Source organism: Carettochelys insculpta, chromosome 12, assembly GCF_033958435.1.
Source record: "Carettochelys insculpta isolate YL-2023 chromosome 12, ASM3395843v1, whole genome shotgun sequence".
In the NCBI taxonomy this organism is placed as follows: Eukaryota; Metazoa; Chordata; order Testudines; family Carettochelyidae; genus Carettochelys; species Carettochelys insculpta.
Genome location: NC_134148.1, coordinates 7,210,722 through 7,238,253, shown reverse-complemented (window position 1 = coordinate 7,238,253; position 27,532 = coordinate 7,210,722). Strand labels below are relative to the sequence as shown.

At 46.9% G+C, this 27,532-nt stretch overlaps 1 protein-coding gene across 8 annotated transcripts in view; it reads right to left on the bottom strand.

Moving 5' to 3' along the window:
* The window catches only part of PEAK1 (pseudopodium enriched atypical kinase 1), a 221,299-nt gene that overhangs the window by 136,184 nt on the left and 57,583 nt on the right, over positions 1 to 27,532 (bottom strand). Inside the window, exon 1 of one of the 8 annotated variants that reach the window (XM_075007168.1) lies at positions 8,547 to 8,687. The exons of 6 other annotated variants lie outside the window; for them this stretch is intronic. The gene's annotated coding sequence lies outside the window, so the exon portion shown is untranslated. Of the gene's footprint in view, positions 1 to 8,546; positions 8,688 to 27,532 lie in introns of those variants that run through there. One more of the 8 variants, XM_075007172.1, reaches the window with a different exon arrangement.

The following is a 27,532-nucleotide window of genomic DNA, read 5'->3' as shown; positions in this document are numbered from 1 at the left end:
ATGATCCTACCAATCCTATTTTCCTAATGTGAAGTCTCAACCACCCCAACCTCAACTAGAAACCATTGCTCCTTGTTCTGTCACCTGTTACCACTGAGAACAGCCTCTCTCTATCCTCCTTGGAACCAGAAAGTTGAAGGCTGCTATCAAATCCCCCACTCACTCTACTCCCCTGCAGACTAAATAAGCCCAAATTCTTCAGTCTCTCCTCATAAGTCATGTGCTTCAGTTCCCTAATCACTTCTGTCACCGTCTGCTGGACTCTCTTTAGTGCCTCCACATCCTCTCTCTAATGGGAGGCCCAGAATTGGCTGCAATACTTCAGATGTGGCCTCACCAGCACCAATTAAAGGGGAATAATCATGGCCCTAGTTTTGCTGGCAACGCTTCTAACAACGCACGCCAGTATTCCATTAGCCTCCTTGGCTACAAGGGCACACTGTTGCCTTATATCCTGCAACTCTGGGGAGGCAACAGAATAAAACAATCCAAGTTGCCAAGTACTAACAACTACCGATAGTAAACAATTCGAATGATGCCAACTAAACTATGAACTATGTAGCAAAGGATGTACAGTGTGGGTGGGAAGGAGGGTGCAAGAACAGGTTCTAAGGATTGGAGTATGGGTGGGAATGAGGGTGCAGGAGTGTGCTGGGGTTGGGGAATCTAGGTGCATCAGTGGGCTAGGGGCAGTGGTGGGGAGGCTCAGGAGCAGGCTGGAGGTGAGGGGTCAGTGCAGGAGGGAAGGTGCAGGAGTGGGCTGGAGGTGGGGTCTGAGTGGAAGGGAGGGTGTAGGAGCAGGCTGAGGGAGAGGGTATGAACAGGAGGGGAAGCTGGAACAGGGTGAGAGTGGGGGGGGTCTAGGCAAGAGGAGGGTGTAGGGGTAAGCGGGGGTCAGGGTAGTGGGGGGTACTTAGCTCCGTACACTGCCACTGCCATCCCCTCCCCCAGATGACGGCCATGTGGAGAAACACTCCATGGAAAGGCTTTCCTCCCACCGCTCCCAGGAACCACCCCTTACTGCTCTGATCGGCTGGAATTCTGGCCAATCAGAGCAACAGGGGAAGCCTCCCCAGGCCACGGGGCACTATCATTCCCCCAGCTGTGGAAGTGAGAGAAGGTGTGGCCATGGTGGAGCCATCTCCTGCTCCCACCAGGAAGATCCCATGGGTTGAATCCATCCCCAGCTTACCTGACTCTGGCCCATGTGGGTCAAGGCTCCACACCCCGCTTCTCCCATGGGCTGAACGCTGGGGAGCAGAACCCTGAGTCTCAGGGGCTTGATCTAGGCAATCTGCGGTCTGCATCAGGACTGGGGTCCAAGGATTCCCCACTCATTTTAGGATGAGAACCAATATCACAGTCAGCCTTTCAGAAGGAGGATGATTTTATTATCAGATCTCTCAGATATAATTCCAGTTAATTAAAATTCTCTTAATGAAGATTACATCTACCTTTATATACTATGTGTGGAATTTAAATATTTGCAATGATTTAAAATTTATGTTTACTTTCAAAGGAGAGAAATATTTAAAATTAAAATAATTTGAAGTGCCAAGAAACATTTTCAAAGAATTAATCAAGATTTGTTTTCCTCTAACTGATTAAACGTAGGAAGGAACAAAGGTATCAATATGCACATATTAAAAAGTCACAAGAGAAAGATTTACACTTAAGAATTGAAGTGCAATACAGAGGCTTCTACAGGAATTTAATACTTTACAATAGATGCAAATATATTCTCCTACTGTGCTAGGTGCCGGAAAAGCTTTAAAAAGATTTTTTTAAATATCAAACCTCTGCTTTTAATGTACTTTTTAGTAGCTTTTTTAAAATACCAGAATGCACTAAATTAAAGTCTTACATCCATAAAACAGCTAGAGGATAGCCAGCAGCAGCAAAAGTTTCCACCACAGTTCCCTTTTGTTTCTCTGCTGACCTAGAGGAACTCAGACAAAGAGGGTTCTACATATCACAAAAGCTCGTTTGATCTTTGGCATCTGCTCAGACTGCCAAAAAAGGGCACCAGCTATATGGCAATGAGGTTTATAGTTGAGAGCTGTTTGATGGCAAATAGATTAACAATGAAATCCAGGTCTGCTTATACTTTCAGGAAATTATTACCTTTATAAAAAGTTTGTATTTAATGCTCTCAAGCAATAAGAATTTCCGACAAATGAGGCAACTGAATATATACTCAGTGTGATATACAGCAGAACAGAAATAATCTTTGTCGGCCAAGGTATACATTTCTTGGTCATAGTATAGTCAAAGTCCAGACATCACAGAACATAATTTAAAAAAATACATATATTTACATATTTGGGTCTCGGTCTGCCTATTGACTAAAGTAGAACCTTATAAAATCAAACTTCCATTACCAGGTTCTTGTTATTAATCAAGCTGCAAGCTGCCCAGAACTCCTGCTGGGAGCCATGGCTGGCTGAGGCTCTCTCTGTCAACTCTGGGGAGCTGCTGGCTGTACCACAATTATCCAATCTAATTGGGTCAGGGGCCAGACCAGATAACCAAAAATGCAGATAACCCAGAGAATGAATGGCTGGGCTAAAACCACAGCTGCCTATTCTTTGATTTATTTGCATCTCTGGTTATCTGATCTGGTCCCTCTCCCAATTAGATCAGACAATGAGGGTTCCACTGTACAAAGCCAGCAGCAAAAGAGGAAGGGTCCACATCAGTTCACTTTATCCTCCCCTGCATTCTTAACCTGGGGTTCCATGACCACAGAATCCCCCAATTTCCTTGGAAAAGCACATGGGAAGGAGACCCACGCCCGGAGGTTAAGTCTACACAGTAGTTTAAGCCTGTGCTTTAACCCAGGCTCAAACCTAATCAGTTTTGTGTTAACACATCAACTATATTAACATAGAGCTCAAACTTGGGATCCAAGGACCTGTAGGGCCAAAGGGTCCAAGCCCACGTCAACTCTGTTGGTTTCCTATGTGCATACTGCCCCAGCCTGACTCAGGTCCCAGAAACCTTCCAGAGGTATCCCAGAATTCCTGGGACATCTTCCTTAGTTGTCTGTATGCCCACAACAAGTGGTGCAATCTATTGTACTCCACTGCAAACACCACACCTACCTTTGCAAAAGGCAGTAACTCAGATCAGCATTAACCCGTTATCTGAATACTACCAGTTTGCAAGTACATCATCAGAGAGCCTGTGCAGGTTTTCAGTAGAGACAGATCAGAAGCAGCTTTTGAAAAATGGAGCTGCTTCCAGCTAATTTCGGTGCACTTTGCCTGGCCATCCCTGCAGTGGAGCCCTGGAGAGGACAAAGAGTAAGTGGGTAGCAGACAGAGCTGGGATTAAGTAGCTGCACTACAGGGGAGAGGGATCTCCAAAGCTCCCATCTCAGCACTATGTGGTGCCAGCTCCAGCTCCTCCTCGCTGCTGTGCATGGACAACTGGTGATGAAGGACACTGAGTGGTTGTGGGGATGGGAAGGTGAAGAGTAAGGGTCTGTTCATGTTACTGCCCTCTCACTTGACAATGTCCTCCCTGCCCCATGCCCTGCCTCTTCCCCCCTCCACTCCCACCCCAACCCTTTTCCACCCCAAAGATTTCTCCTCTAAGTGATGCAGCCCAGGGGACTAGTGTGGCTAGGACTCAAGTGCTGACAAAAGGGCTAGGGTTCCCCATACTCACAAGTGGTGGTGGGAAGGGAAGCAATCTGGCCCTAGCTCATTCTGTTCCACAGGCTCCCAGCCATGTCACTCTACTTTCCCTTAGTGAATGCAGGGAGAGACACATTGTGCCGCTTTCTCCTGCCACCCAGTACAGGGGGCCTGACCCTTGCTGCAAGTCTCCTTGTCTCCTTTAACCCCTGCTAGTCCCCCAAGCCACCCAGACACTGTGGCCCCTAGCTCCTCCTGCCAATGTTGTTTGGGGCATGGGGGGGGTGTGTGTCACGTTCTTGACCGACCTCCACCCCCTCATCCTCACACCCTGACATAGCAACTATAGTATAGCCATAGTTTAGGAAACAATGGGAGGAGACTAAACAACAAAGGATATGGTTAAGTTAGTGCACAGTAGGCATCAAAACCTACCCTTTAGATCTGATACCATTTTACACTCATAAATAACTACACAAAGAGCAAAAGCAGTGAAAAAATCAAGTCAGTAATATTCTATGTGATCAAATTATGCAAAGTGTGAACAAACCACAAAAATCTTTGCTGCAGCAGTTACTAGATTGTAAAAAAAAAAGAAGAAAAAATTCTACTCACATTTAAAATGCATTACGGACCTCATCTGAAGCCAGCGAGGAGACAATTGTTGATTTTATTTGTCTTTGGAATAGACCTTCAACCCACAAAAAGATGCTTACAGCTTGTATTTAACCCCATAAGGAATCTTCCCATTCCTCTACACAAGGGCTGGACAAAATACAGCCCATGGGGATGTAGCAGGTACCCTCAGGCAAGCTCCCTGCCTGCCTCACCATGCATACTGCTCAGAAAAGCAGCTGTGGGGTCCTATTTCTTTCAAAACCTGTGAGACTGGGGGACAGAGGGTAAAGGGGTGTGAGAGGATTCAAGAACCCCAGCACAATCCCACTGGCTGCGTTCTGGGCAAAAGGAGCTGCCTGTTTGAAGCACTCCTCTACCCCCTGGAGGTTTGCAGATGCACATGGCCCCTGCTCAGGTAATCTGGACAGAGCCTTCCTCTGGCACCCCAGCTCCTCCCTCTCCTCTGCAAATAACCCAAACCTTTGCCCCCCCGTTCACTCATAACCAACATAACCCAAACCCTCTGCCCCTTCTTCTGCACCCACAGCCCCTCCTGGATCCTGCACTCAAATCTTCTGCCCTAGGTCACAACCCCTCTCCTGCTCAAGATCACAACCCAAACCCCTACACCCCAGTCCCCCTCCCCAGGTCACAACCACCTCCTTCATCCAAACTCCTTCTCCAAAACCACACCCCTTCTCCTGCATTTAAAACCTTCATTTACCCCTTTCAGAACTTAGGCCTTATCAGGGTATCTCCTCTCCCACTCCTATCCCAGTACTTATCTCTTGACTTTTAGTAATTTATTTTCTGCCGCATACCCCTTGAAATCCTTTCAGGTACCAACAATGGTACACGTACCACACTTTGGGAAACACTGCCTTACCCCAAGCACCCTTTGCACCCAACTTCCATCCCCAGACCCTGCATCTCCTCCATTAATAGCATGGAAGAGTGCAGTCTTTGGCCACTTTCCCAGTTCTTGAAGTGGGCCCCCATCAAAAATTATTGCCTTACCCTGCTCTTAAAAATATCCAAATGATAGAGATTACACAACATCCCTAAACAACTTATTCCTTCAGATTATTGACTGTTCTTGGAAGACTTCCCCACTCCTCTCTAAAAATTCCTTTTTTGGTGTGGAATTTCAGAGTAATTTAAGGTCCTTTATACTGCCTATGTAGTTTTGATTTGGTCTCTTTTTATAATTTATAATCTTTTTTAAATCTCAAGTATTTTAAGCCCTTTCTAGGTAGAAAGTAAAATTGACAGCAGCCTTCCACACGGGCAGTTGGGGAGCCATCATTTTGAACTTCCCAGAGAGAGAAACAAGCTTCTCCCTCCTAACAAAACTGAAGTTTCCTATGGAAACCTTCGGTTTTGCAAAAAGTGCATTTTTCATCTGAAAATTGTTCTGCCAAAAAATTCTAACCAATTGCATAACAGTTTGGTCAGTTTATGTTCTTTGTTATTTTTAAGTAACTAAGCCTAAATATAAATTTGGTCACTAACAGGTGTCTCCTCATCTCTCTGAAGTAGAAACTGAGGGTAGATGTCTCCTGTTTGTTCTGTACCAGCCGATTGGTTCTGCTTCCTGCCACTTAGTTGAAGATGTTTGCCCTATTTACCCAGACCTGTGGATGAACTTACATGAAAACGGTTTACACTGGTAGCACTGACAGTTCTTGAAGACCGCATGTTCCCACATTAATATTCAGCTTTGTGAACATTTATGTAATTTTAAGGTTACCCTTAATGTTGTTATAAAAACAGCGATTAACGGGTTGAATTTACCTGTATAAGTATTTCTCTCTCCACCCATAATTTAAGCACTGTTTCTATATACGGGCCTTCTGAGCACAACAAAAATCAATGTTCTATCCAGATCTAGTAGTTTCGTTAACTACAGTAAACGCTCGATATAATCGACCAACGTAGGGGAGAGGGTTGTCTGTTATTCCCAAAGGTCCATTATATGTGAGGGTTTATTGCCACTGCCAGGATCCCCCATCTCCAGTCACCCTCCTTGACCCCCTCCCCTCTGCCCAAAAGCCTTACTTACCAGGGCTGCTGCTGGAGGAGCCACTGGACCCTGGCTGGCACCTTGCCACATGTAGCTGGAGGCACCCCACCACGCTGGAGTGGCAATATGACAGTGGTAAGTCCCTTAGATTATTTTTTTTAGTGTGTGTGGGGGTAGATTTTACAGATCCTTGCAGACAACAGAACCCTATTGCTCCCAAAGTCTGCTAAATCAGGGTTCGTAAAAATCAAGGGTTTGCTATATTCTTGGACGGCTAGCAATCTTTTTTTTTGGGGGGGGGGGGGGGGGAGACATGTTGGAAATTAAATTTAGAATACAAGTAAATCTGCAGTGGTTTGACAGTATCTGCTTTATCTACTTTGAAAGCAGTTTCATGCAACAAAGTAAACAAGTAGGTCCAGGCACTTTCTTTGGCTATGTTTAGATTGCACGCTTCTGTCGGGAGACAACTGCCACATCAGGAACTTCTGTGAACCTCACAGTCTTCCTTGTTCCACGAGGAAGAAGGGATGTGTTGGCACGGGGGGGTTTTCCTGACATTTGACCTCATGTGAATGGGCCAAATGTCAGGAAAGCCTCTCCTGATCGCACTGTCCACAGGAGATATGCAAATGTGTTGCACAATTTGCATATCTTTTGCTGACAATTCTTGGCAATCTAAACGTAGTCTTAGTACCTAAAAGGGAAGTCAGGACTCTTTGTAAATGTCATTAATATTTTTAACTTCTTTAAACACCAGAACCTCTCAATATTTACATAAACTGCATGTATATCTCAACACACTTTTATTCTTTTCTCTTAAAGAAAGCACAGACGTCAAACTGTAAGGGAACTGAGACATGCACTTCTGAAGGTGTAACTCAAAATTTAGGAAAGCTTAAAATAATTAATCATTTAGGCTTCTTCTGAGATTCACTAGAAACAGAGCTGAGAATCACCATACAAAACAAGTATCACTTGTACATTCTAATGAGTGTATTAAAAAGGAATACCAGAAGTCAAACATATCCATCTTTTGACTAAGCTACATACATCTCTATACAAAATCTCTCCTAACAAACTTTAAAGAGTGTTTGCCAATTTATTTGCAGAATCCAGCAACATTACTTGCAAGGATATCGAATTCATATTATGCTCAGAACTAAAAGATTTAATTGCAGGTGGCTGGTACATAGATTTTTTTGTTTGTTTTTACTTAACTGGAAACTCCCCCAATAAACTCAACTCTCAGCACCCTCCAAAAAAACCAACCAACCAAACGAAGCCCAGCCCCCTCATTTTTGAATACAATAATCCCTTTTCTTTTTGTTACTCCAATTCTTACGTAACTGTCATTTCCTGAACACAAATCTCCAAGAATAAACCCTTAAGGCTGAACAATACCATATTAAGCTTTTCAGATTACTCCCTCATTATTCAATGACTTTAACAGAGTTCTCTATTTATTAACAGGGTAAAATGCATCAGATTAAGTAACATTTTATAAGCATTAGTCAAAGAATCAAAAGCAGTATTGCACTGAGGTTCTAGTTTCATGGAAATATGAGGATGGTAAGTGCCTCAAAACATTTTCAGAACCTAATATAATCAGCAAAATACTAACCACTGTACAGAGTGATAATTTTTACCTAGGAATGTGTATATTTCGGGGGAGGAAGGGTGATAAGGACTTTATGCCGACCATTTAAAAAGAAGTAGAATATATTATTTAGGAAGTGTTCCTCTTCTTTCTGTGAAGCACTAATTACTTGTTCCAAGTGCCCAAAATATGGATTTATTCAGCCATGTAACCTGTAGTTGAATAATTACCCTAGCCAAATACTGGAATAAAAGGACAATAACTAAACATAATTGCTCTGTTTTTCTAATGATGGTGGATAGGCCCTTGACAGTTCTTGATTACAAGCAGCCAGACTAACGCCCATACACCTACCTAGCATTTTGCCAGCTAACAAGTCTATTTGCTAAATGTTAGAAATAATCTAAATCGTGCAAGCCATGTTTCAAAAAAGAGAGAAGTCTGCCTGATTGTCAGCCACAACTAGTCTGTGAACATAAATGAAGCAACAAGGCGTGTCAGTTAATAGACCAACTCTCAAAATTACCAAGAGTACCATGAAAATATGCACCTCTGTTTAAAGGCAACTGTTTATTTATAGGTATTTGATGACAGATGATCTCCATAATATTTGGACTCGCTAATGACAGATAGTACAGAGAAGCAAGAAAGAGAAGTTACTCACCTGTGTAGTAACGATGGTTCTTCGAGATGTGTCCCCATGGGTGCTCCACAGTAGGTGTCGGGCTCGCCCCGGTGCCGCAGCTCAAAAAATCTTCAGCAGCCTCCGTCAGGTCGCGCGTGCGCCGATGCGCGTCGGCTCTTCACGCGCTTACGGTCATGTGCGCGATCCAGTCCCCGCCAGTTCCTGATCAACCGCTCCGGACGCCCCTGAAAACACACAAACAGAGCTCCGAAGTGGGGAGGAACGGGTGGGTAGTGGAGCACCCACGGGGACACATCTCGAAGAACCATCGTTACTACACAGGTGAGTAACTTCTCTTTCTTCTTCGAGTGGTCCCCGTGGGTGCTCCACAGTAGGTGACTACCCAGCAGTAACCCCCCCCCAAAAAAGGAGATGGGTACCCGATTTATGCGCAGCTTGCCCGTGAAAGGGCTGCTGTCGACAGGCGTGTATCCTCATCAAGCATCCTGTGCATGGCGTAATGCTTGGCGAAGGCGTCATAGGAAGACCACGTCGCCGCTCTGCAGATATCTCTCAGCGCGATGCCTTTGAAGAAGGCCGTTGACGCCGCCATCGCCCTAGTAGAGTGGGCTCTTGGCGGAACTGGCAGAGGAGTCTTGCAAATCTCGTAACACAGTCTTATGCAAGACACAATGTGATTTGAAATCCTTTGTGAAGATAGCGCTTCTCCTTTTGACCTGGATGCAATGGACACCAGTAGTCTGTCCCTTTTCCAGAAAGGTTTAGTTCTATCAATGTAGAAGGCCAGTGCCCTTCTTACGTCAAGTAAGTGCAACCGTGCCTCTTCATTTGAGTTGTGAGGCTTAGGATAGAACGAGGGCAGCACTATTGGTTCGTTGATATGAAAGTCTGAAGAGACCTTCAGAACGCGGGCTGGGTGTAATCGTAAGACCACCGCTTCTCTTGAGAAGATCGTGCAGGGTGGTGTGGACATTATGGCCGCGAGCTCACTCACTCTGCGAGCTGACGTGATTGCCAGGAGGAAAGTCGTTTTAATAGTAAGTAGTCAGAGGGGGACCGTAGCCAATGGTTCAAAGGGCGGTCCCGAGAGGGTGTGTAGAACTAGGTCTAAACTCCATGACGGCGGTATTGGTTTCCGAGGGGGGTACAGATTCACCAACCCCTTTAGGAAATGTGAGATAACAGGATGGGCAAATGTGGTTGATCCATCCTCTTCATGTCGAAACGCTGATATAGCCGCCAGATGCACCTTTATAGAGGATAGGGAAAGTCCATTTTGTTTGAGTTGTAGCAAATAATCCAGAATCGTAGGTATGGTGGCGTCCTGGGGTATTAGATGCCTGGAGGAACACCATTCGGAAAAACGCAACCATTTGCGCTGATAAGTCATTCTGGTGGAAGTTCTCCGACTACATACAAGGACTTGTTGTACTCCCTCTGAGCATGTAGTCTCTAAGGCGCTTAGCCATGGATTAGCCATGCTTGTAGCTGAAGTCTCTTCGGGTGCGGGTGCAGTATTGACCCCTGAGCCTGAGTGAGAATGTCCGGTACTGTTGGTAGGGGAAATGGCCGACATTGAGCCATGCGCAAGAGCAATGGGAACCACTGTTGCCGGTCCCAGGTTGGGACTATGAGTATCATGCGTGCTGTCTCCCTTCTGGCCTTCTCCAAGACCTTGTGTATAAGTGTCATGGGAGGGAACGCATAAAGTAGAGGGCCCTTCCATGGGATCATGAAGGCGTCCCCCAAAGACTCCTGTCCCATGCCCGCTCTGGAGCAGTATTGGGGACATTTCTTGTTTTCTCGGGTGGCGAACAAGTCGATTTGGGGAAAACCCCATCTGCAGAACACCTGGTGAAGTAGGTCTGAACGGATCTGCCACTCGTGAGTGGGCGCAAAGTGTCTGCTGAGTTGGTCCGCCTTGACGTTGTGGACCCCCAGTAGGTATGAAGCCTTTATGCTTATATTGTTGGCAATGCACCAGTTCCAGAGTCGGACTGCCTCCGCACAAAGCGTACGAGACCTGGCTCCCCCGTCGGTTTACATAAAACATGGTGGTGGTGTTGTCGGTATTCATGCCGACTATTTTTCCACGCAGATAATTGTGAAAATGCCTGCACGCATTGAACACTGCCCTGAGCTCTAATATGTTTATGTGCAGTGTCTTCTCTGCGGGGGACCATAATCCTTGAGTGGTTTTGTTGTCCATATGAGCCCCCCATCCCATATGGGAGGCATCTGTTGTAATGAACACAGTAATTTGCGGTTGGCAGAAGGGCACCCCTGTTAGGAGATTCTTGGGGTTTCCCCACCATGTTAGCAAGCTTCGTACCTCTGTTGTAAGTGACACCCTCTTGTGGACGGCGTGGATTGAGGGTTTGTATACGGTTGCCAACCAATGCTGCAATCCTCGCATATGCAGCCTGGCGTTTTGCACCACAAACGTGGTGGTTGCCATATGCCCCAACAGTTGTAAGCACGTGAGAACTGGAACAGTGGGGCTGTACGTTAGTAGTGGTATGAGAGATTCGATGGCACAAAAACGAGCCTCGGGTAAATACACCCTTGACGTGACTGAGTCTATCCGAGCCCCTATAAACTCTGTATTTTGCGTGGGGTCGGTCTTTGACTTTGAGAAATTGATGATGAGGCCCAGTGAGGTAAATGTTTTTGTGGTGATGTATATCATCCGTAATACCTCCGCCCGGGAAGTTCCCTTTAGCAGGCAATCGTCCAGGTACGGGAAAATGAAAACTCCCTGTCTGTGTAGGTATGCTGACACCACCGCTAAGGTCTTGGTGAAGACTCTGGGTGCTGAAGAGAGTCCGAATGGGAGGACTCTGTACTGGAAATGATCTGTGCCCACAAGGAACTGGAAGCAACGCCTGTGGGCTGGATGAATTGCGATATGAAAATACACATCCTGTAAGTCGAGGGCTGCAAACCAATCGCCACGGTCTAGTGCCGTGATTATTGAAGCCATCGTAGTCATTTTGAAGCACTGTTTGCGTAGGTACTGGTTCAGTGCGCGTAGATCCAAAATGGGTCTTCACCCTCCTGTCTTCTTTTCCGTCAGGAAATACCTGGAGTAGAACCCTTCGCCTTGAAATTGTTCCGGTAATCTCTCCACCGCTCCTATGAATAGGAGGTGGTCCACCTCCCGCCTTAATTCTGGTAGGTGAGAGGGGTCTCTGAGAAGGGGTGCGGTGGGAGGATTTGGTGGAGGTAAAGACTGGAAGGGGATCGTATATCCCGTGTTTACAATCTCCAATACCCACTTGTCCGACGTGATGCTTTTCCATTGTGGGTAAAATGGCTTGAGTCGGTGATGGAACATGTACTGAAATTGGCACTGACGTACGGTCTTAGCTTTGCGGCCCTCGACATACCCGTCAAACTTGCTGTCTTGCACTTTGCCCTGCGGAGGCGTTGCCCTGCTAAGGCCGGCGCGTAGGGCCCTTATAAAGACAGGTTACTTACTGTAGTAACGGTGGTTCTTCGAGATGTCCCCGTGGGTGCTCCACAATAGGTGTCGGGCTCGCCCGGCGCCGCAAATCGGATCTTCCAAGCAGTTTCTGCCGGACCGCGCATGCGCCGGCGCGCGCTGCTCCCTTGCGCGCTCCTGGCCAAGTGCGCGATCCGGTCCCCGCCAGTTCCGTGACCAACCGCCTCGGATGCCCCTGCAAAACACTAACAGAGATCCGAAGCGGGGAGGATGGGCGGGTAGTGGAGCACCCACGGGGACACATCTCGAAGAACCACCGTTACTACGGTGAGTAACCTGTCTTTCTTCTTCGAGTGTCCCCGTGGGTGCTCCACAATAGGTGACTACCCAGCAGTAACCCAAGATAGGAGGTGGGTAATCGGATTATGTGCAGCTTGTCCCCGAGAGGACCGCTGTCGAGAGATGGGTATCCTCTTGGAATACCCTGTGAAGGGCGTAATGTTTGGCGAAGGTGTCATAGGATGACCAGGTCGCCGCTCTGCGAATGTCTTTTAGCGCAACGCCCTTGAAAAAGGCTGTTGATGCCGCCGCCGCCCTAGTGGAATGAGCCCTGGGAGTGGCCAATAAAGGAGTCTTTTTGAGTTCGTAGCACATTTTTATGCAGGATACGATGTGCTTCGAGATTCTCTGCGAAGAGAGACCTTCTCCTTTCGATTTGGGAGTGAGAGAGACTAGGAGTCTATCCGTTTTCCGGAAGGACTTGGTTCTGTCTACATAGAAGGCTAGCGCCCTCCTCACGTCCAGGAGGTGTAGGCGCGCCTCTTTGTTAGAGTTATGAGGCTTTGGATAAAACAAGGGTAAAACAATAGGTTCGTTAATGTGAAACTCAGAAGAAACTTTGGGAACAAAGGCTGGATGCAGCCGTATGGTTACCGCCTCCTTGGAAAAAAACAGTGCAGGGTGGCGTTGCCATAACTGCCGCAAGCTCGCTCACCCTGCGAGCTGACGTAATTGCGAGAAGAAAGGTCGTCTTTATCGTAAGGAGGCGGAGGGAAACCGTGGCCAAGGGCTCGAACGGTGGTCCCGTTAGCACATTAAGCACCAGGTCCAAGTTCCACAAAGGTGGAAGCGGTTTCCGAGGGGGGTATAGGTTTACCAACCCTTTGAGGAACCTGGTAACCATGGGATGGGCGAACAGCGTGTGCCCTTCCTCCTCGTGTCTGAACGCCGAAATGGCGGCAAGGTGGACCTTTAACGAGGATAGTGAGAGTCCTCCTCTCTTGAGGTCCAGTAAATACTCTAATATTACAGGTATAGGCACCGAAAGCGGGGCCAGCTGTTTGGTAGCACACCAAGCCGTGAAGCGAGTCCATTTCTGCTTGTAGGTCTTCCTGGTGGAAGTCCTCCTGCTACTTTCTAGGACTTGCTGCACTTCCTCTGTGCATGCGCTCTCCAGGGAGCTGAGCCATGGATTAACCACGCTTGTAGTCACAGGCCTTGGGGGTGCGGATGCACTATGGACCCCTGGGCTTGCGTGAGCAGATCCGGCGCCACCGGAAGAGGCATCGGTGGACGGTCCGACATGCGCAGGAGTAGGGGGAACCATTGCTGTCGATCCCACATTGGGACTATCAGGATCATTCGGGCTCCTTCCCTCCTGGCTTTCTGCAAGACTTTGTGGATCAGCACTGTGGGAGGAAAAGCGTAAAGCAGGGGGCCCCTCCACGAGATCACGAACGCGTCCCCCAGGGACCCCCTTCCCAGTCCTGCCCTGGAGCAGAATCGTGGGCACTTCTCGTTGTGTTGAGTGGCAAACAGGTCTATCTGGGGAAAACCCCATGCGTGGAAAATCGGTCGTAGCAGATCGGGACGGATCTGCCACTCGTGCGTGAGTGCAAAACGCCTGCTCAGCTGGTCTGCCTTCACATTGTGAGCGCCTGGTAAGTACGAGGCTTTCAAGATTATATTGTTGGCGATGCACGAGTTCCATAACCGGACTGCTTCCGCACATAAGGCACGGGACCGAGCTCCTCCTTGCCGGTTTATATAAAACATGGTGGAGGTATTGTCTGTACTGATCCCGAATACTTTGCCTTGTATATGGTCTCGAAAGTGTCTGCAGACGTTGAACGCTGCTCTGAGCTCCAGTATATTTATGTGCAGTGACTGCTCTGTGGAGGACCACGGCCCTTGAGTCACCTCTTCGCCCATGTGTGCTCCCCACCCGATGAAGGAGGCATCTGTAGTAAGAAAAACCGATATTTGTGGTTGGTGAAAGGGTACCCCTGTTAGCAAGTTCTTGGGGTTTACCCACCATTGCAGGGATTTGCGCACCTCTGCTGTGGGCGACACCACCCTGTGAACGGTGTGTGCTGCCGGCTTGTATACGCTCGCCAGCCAGTGCTGCATGCTGCGCAGGTGTAACCTGGCATTCCGTACTATGAACGTCGCCGCTGCCATGTGGCCCAGCAGCTGTAAGCACGTCAGGACCGGCACCATAGGGCTGAAGGTGATGACCTGCACGAGGGAGCCGATGGCCCGAAAGCGAGTCTCTGGTAGATATACTCTCGCTGTAATAGAATTTATGTGTGCCCCTATGAACTCTATGTCCTGTGTGGGGTCTATCTTTGATTTTGCCAGATTGATAACCAGGCTGAGCGAAGAGAACGTGCCTGCTGTGACGCGTATCATGCGAAGTACCTCCTCCTTCGAGGCCCCTTTGAGTAGGCAGTTGTCCAGATACGGGAATATAAATACCCCGTCTTTGCAGGTAGGCTGACACCACTGCCAAGGTCTTGGTGAAGACTCTGGGGGCCGAGGAGAGGCCAAACGGTAGGACCTTGTATTGAAAATGTTTTTTGCCTACCATGAACCGGAGGAATCGCCGGTGAGCCGGATGGATAGTTATGTGAAAATACGTGTCTTGTAAATCGAGGGCTGCGAACCAACCTCCATCGTCCAGTGCCATAAGGATGGAGGCGATTGTGATCATCCGAAAGCGTTGCTTGCGCAGGTACCGGTTGAGGCCTCAAAGATCTAAGATGGGCCTCCAGCCTCCTGTCTTTTTCTCCGTGAGGAAGTACCTCGAGTAGAACCCTTTCCCTTGCAGTTGCTCCGGCACTCTTTCCACTGCCCCTATGAGCATGAGATGGTCTACCTCCTGCTTGAGCCTCGCTACATGGGAGGCCTCCTGGAGGTGGGGCCTGGGTGGAGGTCGTGGCGGTGGGAGCGACTGGAAGGGGATGGCATACCCCGTGGCTATGATCTCCAGCACCCATTTGTCTGTGGTGATCCTTTGCCACTGGTCGTAGAATGGTCGGAGGCGATGGTGGAATAGCCGCTTCGGATGACCTTGTGCGATGGTACTGATGGCGCAGCCCTTGATCTGTGTGTCAAACTTGTGGCCTTTGGCCCTGCCCCGAGGACGCACGGCTCTGTTGGGAACGTCGCCTGGGAGTTCTGTACTGCTGGTGCTGTTGATGTCGCCCTTGCTCGTAACCCCTGTGGTACTGGGGACGCTGTTGCTGGTACTGGTACCGTCTTTGTTGAGGGTAGTACTTTTTCCTTCTGTATGGAGGGGTGTAAATCCCCAGGGTCCTAAGTGTGGCTCTTGAATCTTTACTGGAATGAAGGACCGAGTCAGTTGATTCAGCAAACAGCTTCTGCGAGTCGAAGGGAAGATCGACTATCTTTGCCTGCAGATCCCTCGGTATACCCGAAGTCTGGAGCCAGGACTCCCTTCGCATCACCACTGCCGTAGCTGTGGAACGTGCTGCTGTGTCCGCAACATCCAGGGCGATCTGAACTCCCATCCTCGAGGCCGCGTAGCCTTCTTGCACGATGGCCTTGAGCACCGGTTTCTTGTCCTCTGGAAGCGAGTCCATGAGGGAGGTTAACCTAGTGTAGTTGTCGAAATTATGGTTCGCTAAATGCGCTGCGTAATTTGCCATTCGCAACAGTAGAGTGGAGAAGGAGTAGACCTTTCTGCCGAACAGCTCTAGCTTCTTGGCATCTTTGTCTGTTCCCCCTGTCCTGAATTGAGATGTCTTTGATCTTTGTTGCGACGACTCCACCACCAAGGAATTTGGTTGTGGGTGGCTGAACAGGAACTCCATGCCCTTCGCCGGCACGAAGTATTTCTTATCCGCTCTCTTGTGGACAAGCGGAATAGTCGCAGGGGTCTGCCATATCATAGTGGTGGACTCCAAGATTGCTTCATCAAGCAGTATTGCTATTTTGGAGGAGGCCGGAGGTCTCAGATTTTTGAGGAGCTTATGGTGTTTCTCTTGCACCTCTGCTGTCTGGATGCCTTGCGTGAAGGCCAGCCTCTTAAACAGCTCTTGAAACTGTTTGAGATCGTCCGGAGGATGGACGTCCCCCGGGGCTGTAGCCTCGTCCGGGGAGGAGAGCGAGGAACCACTGGGGTACGCCTCTCTGGACCCTTCCGGTTCCTGTTGGTGATGGTACACCCTCTCGCTAGAGGCTTGCGAGGGAAAATCTTGGGGTTCCATAACCAGTCCCCCCTGAGATACTTGAGTCTCTGTCCCCGTTCGCGATTGCCCTCGGGGATACGAGATCGTCTGTGGGGATCTTTCCCTGGTAGATTGCCGGTGGTGTCTATGCCCCGCGTGATAGGGGCGACCATGGCAGTATAGGCACTGTTCTTGGGAAGGTGACCTAGACCACTCCCTTGGTGCATACCCTCTGCATCTGGGGGAGCGAGATCGTTGAGAGATCTGGGACACTGGAGAGAGCGATTTTGGATAGCATTCCAGCGGCTCAAACCCCAGGAAGGGTGAAGGTGGTCCCAGCCAGGGCGAGGCTGGTTGTAAAAATGGAGACAGGGGCTCCGGGTAGGCTAGGGGGGACCCCTGCCTTCTGGTTGGAGTCTGCAGCATAAGCGGAGGGCTGAAAGAAAGCAACTCCGCAGCCCTGTCTGGAGAGGGGCTGCGGTGCCTCGTTTTGTGTGCAGCCTTCCCCCTCCCTTGAGGAGGTAACTCCACCCCCTGGCGTGTAGGGGATCTCTGCCCTGTCCGTGCCATGCTCGGCACGCTCATGGGCGGTGCCGCACGGGAGATGTCCTCCGGTGCCTGCAGGCTGCGTGCCTGCGCGCTCTGCACCGCTGGTTCCCTGGGGGTCGGTGCTGCTGCTTGCGGTGCCGCCGGTACCGGCGCTTGTTTAGCCGCCGCCCTGCCTGCGGTGCGGGGCGGCTGTTTGATTATCGGAGGCTGAGCCGCTTCCACATGGCTCTCCATGCTGCCGCCGATCAGCTGTTGCTGCGGCTGGGGGCTGCGCGCTCCTCCCGTCCCGCTCGCTGTTGCTGCCGGCAGGGATCGGGCTGGGGAGGCTTTCCTCCGTTTTTGCGCTGATGGGGTGAGGGAGGCGGCTTTCCTTTTATTGGCCCCGCAGGGTCCCTCCTGCTGCAGCCACTCCGGCACGTCTGGCTGGAGGGCCTTGTCGAAGAGCAGCATTTTAAGCCGCATCTCCCTGTCCTTCCTTGCTCTGGCTGTTAGTTTTGCACAGAAGGAGCATTTCTGCGTGACATGGGACTCCCCCAGGCACCTTATGCATAGACTGTGCCCATCAGACGCTGGCATTGCCTCTCGGCAGGACTCACATTTCTTAAATCCTGAAGAGGACATTGTTGGTGAGTCTTTCAGTTGTTAACGGGTACTTAGCACCTTCTCTGTGCTGTTTTTCCCCTTCTCCGATGGCCTGCCACGGCAGGAGGGCTGATGGCCCTAGGCTCCTGGCCTCTGGTGTTCCGCTTGTTACTGGGACTGGACTGAATGCCGTCCCGCTTGTTGTTTTTTTTTTTTGTTTTTTTTTTGAAAAATAACAACTGGCTAACTTGCAGTAGCCTAAGAACTTGAAAACTTTAAAGAAAAAACAGTTAAAACCATTGAATACGCTAACTTGGCCTTAGCCTAGTTCGGATTCCGTCTGCAGCCAACGGCGGTTAAGAGGAACTGGCGGGGACCGGATCGCACACGTGGCCAGGAGCGCGCAAGGGAGCGGCGCGTGCCGGCACATGCGCGGTCCGGCAGAAACTGCTTGGAAGATCCGATCTGCGGCGCCGGGCGAGCCCAACGCCTATTGTGGAGCACCCACGGGGACACTCGAAGAAGAATGTGTATGTTGGTGACGTCCCTGATCATACCCCCGTTGAAATTGGGTACATTGCTGTTGGTAACCATAACGGCGTTGCTGAGGATAAAATTTCTTCCTTCTGAACAGTGGAGTATATATCCCCAAAGTCCGAAGTGTCGCTCTGGAATCTTTGCTCGAGTGTAGGACTGAGTCGGTCGATTCAGCAAACAATTTTATTTTGTCGAAGGGGAGGTCTGCAATTTTGACCTGTAACTCCTTTGGAATGCCGGATGTGTGAAGCCATGACTCTCTCCGCATTACCACTGCAGTGGCCATGGCGTGGGCCGCTGTGTCCGCCACATCCAGTGCAATCTGCATGCCCGCTCGAGAAGCCGCGTAGCCCTCTTGCACAATTGCCTTAAGAATTGGCCTTTTATCCTCCGGAAGGAAGTCCATGAGGGCAGTAAGCTTGGAATAGTTGTCGAAATTGTGATTCGACAAATGAGCGGCATAGTTGGCCATGAGGAGCAACAGAGTAGAGGAGGAGTAGGCTTTTCTACCCAGAAAATCCAGCTTCTTTATGTCCTTGTCCAATCCCCCAGATTTGTACTGGGATGATTTGGACCTGTGTTGGGACGAGTCAACCACTAGCGAGTTTGGCTGTGGATGACTAAATAGAAACTCCATACCTTTCGCAGGGACGAACTACTTTTTGTCCGCTCTTTTGTTGGTAGGAGGAGCGGATGCTGGAGTCTGACATATATTAGTGGCTACCTCCATGATTGCATCGTCCAGAGGAATAGCAACTTTAGAAGAAGATGGAGGCCTGAGGTTTTTAAGGAGTCTGTGGTGTTTCTCCTGCACCTCCACCACTTGAATATCTTGGGATTGAGCTACTCGTTTGAACAGCTCCTGGAACTGTTTCAGGTCATCTGGGGGAGAAATGTCTCCAGGGACCACGGCCTCGTCTGGCGAGGATGAGGAGGCATCACTATGGTATGTCTCCTCCAATTCCTCTGGATCCTGGCTGTATTGATGTGATTGCCTTTGTGGAATTTCGAGGTGGGGTTCAATGTCTTTAGACCCAGTCTCTGATTCGGGAACTCGTGGTGTTCCCCCCGGTGGAAGCAGAACACTGTGGCGTTGAGGGGTGGTCGACGGGGATCCGTAGTGAGACGTCGACCTCCTATGCTGACGCCCCGCATAATGATGGCGGTCGTAGCAACAGGGACAGGGGCCTGGCGATGGAGACCTGGACCATGACCCAAGGATGTAAGGGTGGTGCCTGGAATGTCGAGACCTCCGAGAGGATACCGACGTACGAGGAGAGCCTCTGTGAGAAGACTCGTAGGGATCTCTGCTAGATGATGGAGAAAAGCGTGCAGACCCCTGGGATGGACTCCGAAGAAAAGGAGAAGGATGTCTGTGGCAGGCTGAAGGTGTTGCTGCCCGTCGAATCTCCGGTGGTGATCGTGGTGACAGAGGCAGCGCAATTACCTCAGGAGAGGGGCTGCGGTGCCTGGTCTTCGTTTTAGCCTTTACCCTCTCGGGTGGTCTTGTCGGTGAACTTGGTACCGGAACAGGCGTCATGCTGATTGCCACTGCTCCCGGTGCCATCGATCCCGGTGCCGATGTCCTCGGTGCCGTCGATCCCGGTGCCTCTGGGGAAGTCTCAATCGGTGCCGCAGTAGCTGGTGCCCGACTGACTAGTGCCCGCACGGGTCTAGGTGCCGCCTCCCCAGTAGCTGCAGGGCCTTGAGTAGTTGCATGCACCGCGGCTTTACCAGTGGAGGAAGCCAGCGTGCGTGGGCCCTTTGTTACACTCGTCCCGCTCCCAACAGTAAGGGGCAGGGATTGAGTAGGCGAGGCTCTTCTTTTCTTCTGAGCAGAGGAGGTCAAAGAGGCAGCCTTCCTCTTGTGCGGTCCTGAAGAGCCCTCCGCATGCGTTGCCTTCGATGAGGCAGGCTGAAGTGCTTTGTCAACTAACAGCATCTTCAGCCTCATTTCTCTCTCTTTTCTAGCTCTATTAGTCAACTTGGAACAATGGGAGCACTTCTGGGGAACGTGCGTCTCCCCAAGGCACCGTATGCATCTGCTATGGCCATCCGAAGCAGGCATGGCCTCCCGGCAAGATTCACACTTCTTAAAGCCGGGGGATGGCATTGTTAAAACTTAACTCTGAGTCCTTAGGTGCTAATAGCACATTTAACAGTCTGTTAGGTGATGTTAATAACCATTGGCCTTTGAAGGCCGACAAACAAAAACAGCGGGCCTGCCCAGAGGCGGCCGCTGTGGTTTTAAGATAGTCTTTAGCTTTTAACAACTTTTAACAGAGTAACTAACTATAGAACTGCTACCTATGAACTGTTAAAAACTATTAACACGAGAAAAAAATAAGATTTATCTGTCTCAGGCGCTGGAGCCGGAGAGGATTCCGTCTGCAGCCGTTGGCGGTTGAGAAGCAACTGGCGGGGACCGGATCGCGCACGTGACCATAAGCGCGGAAAGAGCCGACGCGCATCGGTGCATGCGCGACCCGACGGAGACTGCTGAAGATTTTCCGAGCTGCAGCGCTGGGGCGAGCCTGACACCTACTGTGGAGCACCCACGGGGACCACTCGAAGAAGAACAGTTACTCCTAACTGGAACAAGAGCACTGCAAAAACACAGAAATTTTGCATCACATAAGCATTGGCGCTTTGTAGTAGCTGACTTGCAGAACTACAAAAAAAAGCTTTTGCAGCCACCCAAAGAAGCCTAATTTTTGGTGGATATCTCAAGAAGTTAATGCAGAGAGAGGAAAGGACACTTTCAAAACAAACCTTTCAAGCAAAATTTAGAAAGGATTTAGCTCAACTGTGTGTTACAAACAAAATGTATAAAAATGAAGAAGAAATCCCAAACACTAACAAAATGAGAGAGAATCTCTTTCTGTTTTATTAGTAGGGAGCTGACAATTACAACTTATATATAATTGACAATTACAATTTATATATAAACACCACATCACACTCAGGGATTCTGAAATGCCATCTTTACATTTGCAAGTACTAGGAACAGCTGGATGAAACACAGTGGGAATGTGCCCCACATCAGCACCCACAGCACCCTTGGATACCTGTACTCAGTCATCAAACCACAGTCTTAACATCACCTGCTGGGTCACATTACACACCAGTGATTGCTCTGATGCCCCCTCTAGTTCTTGCAGTACAGGATCCATGTCTGCTTCCTTGCTCAAACAGGTGAGCTGGGCTCCCGTAGCATTTTGAAAAGGCATGTAAAGGAACAGGAAACTGTGTGTGTGGGGGAGATTCAGGAAGAGAAGGGGCTCATGAGAGAAAGTCCTGATGCCCAGGGCACCTTGTGTTTCCTGTTGACATCCCACAATGCCTTGCAAGGCCAGGCATGATGGGATACACACCCAAAATGCATTGATCTTATTTCTGAATAGGGCCTTGTAGTGTGCACGCTCAATTTAGAAATGCTCTTGCAGTGTGGATGCTGTATTCAGGAATAACTTATTTCTGCTTAACAAAGTTAGAAATAAATTATTTCAGAAAAACCCTCCAGTGTAGACGTAGCCTTTGGGTAAATTTCAGCAAAATAACAGCACAGAACACTGAGAGCCAGGACTAGTGGCTGGAAACAAACTTTATGGGATCATGGGAAACTTAGCCACAACCATGATAAGTGGTCATCCAGATAATTAAAATCATGTCAGACTGTGGATGTTACCAGATGAGAGTGTTCTGGATTACAGAGGTTCAACCTGTATTAGATTTTTTTAAACTGGTAATTAAGTCTTTGGTTCATGTCATCATGATTAGCAAAATAAAATTACTTCCCTTTGGTCAAATGTCAAAATCCTCTCATGATTCTAGTCATGCAGCCAAGAGGATGATTGACCATCATCACCTAATAATATTAAATCATTAAATACAACCGATAGAATAGTATAAACTCTGACTGCTCAGGGAGGCAATTCTTGCAGTTCTAGTATGACCATTCAGACCTCAGTTACTATTCACCTGCATAATATTTTTACCTGCACCAGAAATCTGAACTGCAGTCTTTCAAGCAATTACTGAGTCTATGTGGCAGTCCTTTTAATGAGCATGTACACTTGATGTTTAGTTCAGCTTGCTCAAACGAGAGGAAATTTAAAGGTAAAAAAAAAAAAAAGAGCATCAACAAACAGAACAGTGGAACACACACACACTTTACTTACAAACAAGTGAATATTTTACACACACATTTACATCTGTATTGACCTTTACTTTTCAGATGTCTTTCAAGATGAAAATTTCAGTTTCAAGACAACCATCAAAATTGTTAAAAGCATTTACTGGGTTTAACAGTTTGCCTGGAAGTGCATGTGCGCGCGCGCGCACACACACACACGATAACTTCAAGAAAAACCTTCAGATTTTGTAGTAAGACAACACACGTTCTGTTTAAACACTAACTTTAATTCTAGTGCCCAGTACAAAAAAAGCTAGACCTGAATAACCGCTATACATGGCCCTAACTCGCTTGCACAGAGTGACAAGGGGAAGCCATTATACTGATCATTGTGCTATCACATCCTGATTTAGCACCTAGAGAGATGAAAAGATTCCCATTCTCTTCCATGACACTGAATCTGGCCCCCAGTGCAGTAGCATTACAAATGCCAAAAGCAATATAATCCTGTGCCCCTATCCAAACGTGTAATAAGGAATGACATTGGCAAGGTGATGCCACATTTCCTGCTTTGGCATGCACTCCTCAAGTACTCAGGAGATATTCTGGCTGAATCATCCAGAATCCCTCTGCAACATCATCCTCTTAATCTGAACGCTAACATCCAAATAGGGTTGGTTATTTTTAAATATACATGTGCATGTTAACTGATACCCTCTCTTGAAGGACGCCTGAAGGTTATTTTTTTCTGTGTTTAAAGGTGTTTCAACTCTTAATGTTGCACATTTTACTATCGATGCTTTTTTGTAGTAGCATTGACTAGTGAAAATGGCACAACGGTGAACAAGTCCCATGTACTGCACTAAAGAAACATAGTGCAAGTTAAACCTCTCTAACCTGGAGCTCTCTCATCAGGAAAACTCCATAATCCGGCATGATTTTAGTTAGTCAGATGATCACTGATCATGCGTGTGGACAAATTTTCCATGTTCCCATAAACTTTGTTTCCAGCCATCAGTCTTGGCTCTGTGTTCTGTGGTGTGACTTAGGTGTAATTGACCCCCTAAATGCCTTCTAAGAGCCCAGTATGCAGTGGAAATAATGGTAATCCTGATAGAGAATACTGAACACCCACCTGCCCCCAAAGGGATTGGCAAATTCTTAGGTTCCAAGGGTGCTACACTAGAGAGGTTCAACCTGTATGTGCAATATTTAAGGCAACATAACATTTTAGCATTTTGTTATGCCTCTTTTACTCTATGATCCGAAGGGCTTCTTTTGTTTATCATGACAATGGGTCAATTCTGAAAATGAGAACAGATCAAGAAGCTGTGTTGCTTTCTACTATACACCTGCATTTTGATAGTTCCATCCAAATCACTCTGAAGAGCAGATACAGACTAAGACAAATGTTGATCATAAATTAGGAGGTAACATTTCAATGTGAAACTAGTTGCTGCAAAATTTCAGAAAATCTTTCCTTATACTCATTATATCAGTGCCAGGAGAATAAGTCAGATAAGAGTGTTACGTAAAGCAAAGAATGTTATCCTAAAGTCTTCTTTGAATAAATAATACTTGGTCCAGGTCATCATTAGATAGGCTTTAAAGTCTATTTACAACACTGAACAATGGAGAAATTCAGAAGCTGTATTTTTCCTATATAAGGACCTCAGCTACTGCTTGAAAGCCTCCAGTACACAGTCTTTAAATGGATCAAGTCAAACAATACAATGCATCCAAGACACTCTTGAGGTCACCAGACCACATTCTGCAAGCAGCACTTCCAAATCTTCAGATGAACAGCACAGTGTTGTGCAAACTCTGCAATGAAGCCACCTGAGATTTGGAATTTCTTCATCAAGCATTACAAAGACCAACACTCTCCATTCAGATGACATAGCCATCTGGATTCTGTAGCTGCCCTCAAGATGAACTAAACAAAATTGAAAGAGTAAGTTAAAAAAAAAAGTGTTCCTCTGAGTAATTTGGTTGCTTTGTATCACAGAGTTAATTGTAGGGTTGTCAAATAATGCATGCTAATGCCTGCAATTAACGCAGGGCAGAATTAAGCTGTTAAAAAAATTAACACACTTTAACACTTGTCAGCTGACAGCCCTAGAATTTTACACTTTACAGGGCCTGAGGCTGCTGTAATCCAAAGCAGAAATTCAACTACTGCAGCAGAAATTTCTTTGGAGTCTCTTAGACCATTTAAATGCTAATTTTGCAAGCCCTGATATGCAGTAGGTTTGCTCAACCCAGCTGTGCTTTACCATTCATAACAACAAGTTTGCGTGTTGCCTGTGTTGCCTGGAAAATAATTTACTAGGTGCTGGAGGAGAGACTGAGGAGGAAAAGGTGGAGATGCTGGAATTAACGCTTGAAAACTGATGGCTTGCAGAATGGTAGACATGTGAATACTTTGATGAAGGTGCAATATATTGTCTGGAGAGCTAGAGAGAGTGTTCATAAACTTAAAGGTTGTGATTAAATTTTCAAAACACCTGGAGCATACCAATATGCTGTGTAATGAGGGTTAATTGAATGCTATGCTTCAGGTCACAGGCCGATAGCTCTCAGGTAGCAATACCCCTTATTCTTGTCCCCACACATGGGTCAGGTTCATGCTGGGTGGTTCACTTTCCTGTGTCAAACAAAATACTGGTCCTATAAAGAAAATGGCTCTTGTGGGTGCCTTTTTCCAGTCCTAGGACTCTGCATGGGTCTATGCTAGCAGATCTCATTGTGGAATTAGCACTTACAGGAAATCCTATGTACATTGGGCAAGACTGCATGCTGCACATCCCACCATATTGCTAACCTCAATCATTCAATAAGCAGGAGATTTGATCTGCAAATCAGGAGATCTAGATTCTGGTCCCTTAGGGACTCCAGCTTCAGTTTTTTTTCCTCTACTACTATAAAACAATGTTTAAATTAGCCTTAACAGCGTGATTAACCAAAATTAAAAAATTAAGCACATGATTAAAAATAATCACTTGACAGCCCTAGTTAACTGAAAATGATGGGAAAAGATAAAAGGCTCAAAAATTTTGTTGACTTTTTTGCCATCTGAAATCCAAGTAGTCAATGGAGCAGGAAGAGACAGAACAAGGCTCTTACCATGCAGTTTATAATACAATCTCTTTAATAGTTTCACCCACATGATGTACAAACACTACCTTTCAAGCAGCAAATGCCTTTAAGTTAGGCTTCTGGTCCTAAATGAAGCTTGAAATTGGCCTTACCCTTTTTCTTTTTTTGTAGGGGAGGGTGGCACGGGGGCAGGTGAATGTATAATCTACCAGGTCATAACAGTTTCTGCAGGTTGGCACAGCAGTCTTGTAGGAAGCAAGGCCATATCCCAAATTTCCTTCATTTTCTAGGTGTAGTGTCACCTTCTATCTCTGAGCGCCCCTGCAGCTGCTGAGCATCTTATTCATGCTATACTCCCTAGGTCTGTTCCTAACAATAGCTTGTACTGTGTGCAATGTGAGCATGCCTGCTTGCCACATCAGGGTTTTTTGTTTTCTTTTTTAATTAGACAGATATTAAGACGACTTCTTCCTATGTCTCTTATTCAGAAACAGAAAATATTAAAGGAAAAGGAAATTCAGCAAAAAAGATGGCACTGAAAACTCATACCACCCAATATTTCAGGTGAATAAAGCAGGTTCCAGCGTCACCAAGAAAGACCAAAGAGGTTCGTGAGCCTGGTGGCCACTACTATACTAAATATGGAGACATCCTCCTCTGTGTGCACAGTTAGGAAGTTTTTCTAATCTCCTAGTGCATTTTACACACTTATATTTCACACTAATTCTCATTACCCAATACAAGTCAAATGTTTGAAGCAGTCACTTTCTTTCCCACTTTTCCTGAATCACTTCATCTTGAACAGGGCAATGAAAAAAGTTGCCATGACAATAGCTTGTTTTAGGAATCCACAATACCAAGTACTGTCTTGCTTTTGAGATTCAGATTGGATAGCTCCCCAAACAAAACTCCAAAATCACATAATTAATATTTCAATGAGAGACACATTTGGGAAAACAGTAAACAGGGTTGAAAATGTTCATTCTTTGAACTATCAAGGAGAAAAGTTAATTGTCACTTTCCTAATCTAGGCAGGTCATCATTCTTCACATAATCATTTCACTGTTAGTCCCAAATTATTCCACTGGAATCAACAGAAAACCAGAATTACTTGGCTCTGTATGTTTGAAAAGATTTAAGAGGTTAATAGTAAATCCTTATTGTTTTTCTTCCACATCAGGTGCCCATAAAACCATAACATATGTTAATAACCCAGACATTGCATGGACCATAAAAATGAAACCCTGCACTAATTAGAGGGGAAGCATATTAAGACAGATTGTGCTATATTTTTATTTTTATATTAAGCAAGCTGTAAAATGTTCTATAGCACATAAGATTATACCATAATCTAGGAAGGAAGAAAGGAAGGATGACATCTGTGTCATTACTAGACCTTCCACAGTACATTAAGACATTTAATCAAGATATCTATCACTCTCTAGACATAGATATAAATGCACTCTAATTTCTTTTGTTAATGTACCAAATATCTTCACTGCGTCAAAGAATTAAAATACTAATACATGCTGCCAGAATTATTATTATTTTGTGTGGGAGAGTGCGTGGGAGGGGAGAGAAGAGAGAGAGAGGAGGAGGATTGTTTCAATGAGAAATTATGGATGAGCAAATCAGAACAGTTAGTGCTTAAATCTATTCCGATTTTTAGTAATAATGTCAAAGGAACGTAAAGCTAAAAGTCTCCCTAATAAATTACAACTCTGCCTATGAAAATCAGATATCCCAAATGAAGAAATACAGTTTATTATAAAGAAACAATTCACGTTTCCTTTACAGTGCCTCACAAAGAGAAAATTATTTTAAAATATTGAAGAGTAGCAAATCATTTTTCCAAACAGCAAGAACAAAATGGAGTTTCCAGAACTGAGACATCACAAGCATGATCCTTGGAACACAACAAACTACTGCCCACGTATCCTTCCTTAAACAAAAGCAGATTTCTTCTAGCATTCTTTAGCAACATTTAATTACAAAATCGTCTACCCAATGCCTATTTAAAAGATGAATGACTGTAATGGGCCATTAAGAAAAGAACTGATCTTTGTGAAGTGGAAAGGATGTTCATGTTTGGAGCTTTTTTTTTTTTTTTTTTTAAAAAGTGAGTGTGAAAAAGCTTCCAGGAGAGAAAAAGCTTCCAAGTGCTGGTCCCCCAATGCTGTCATCT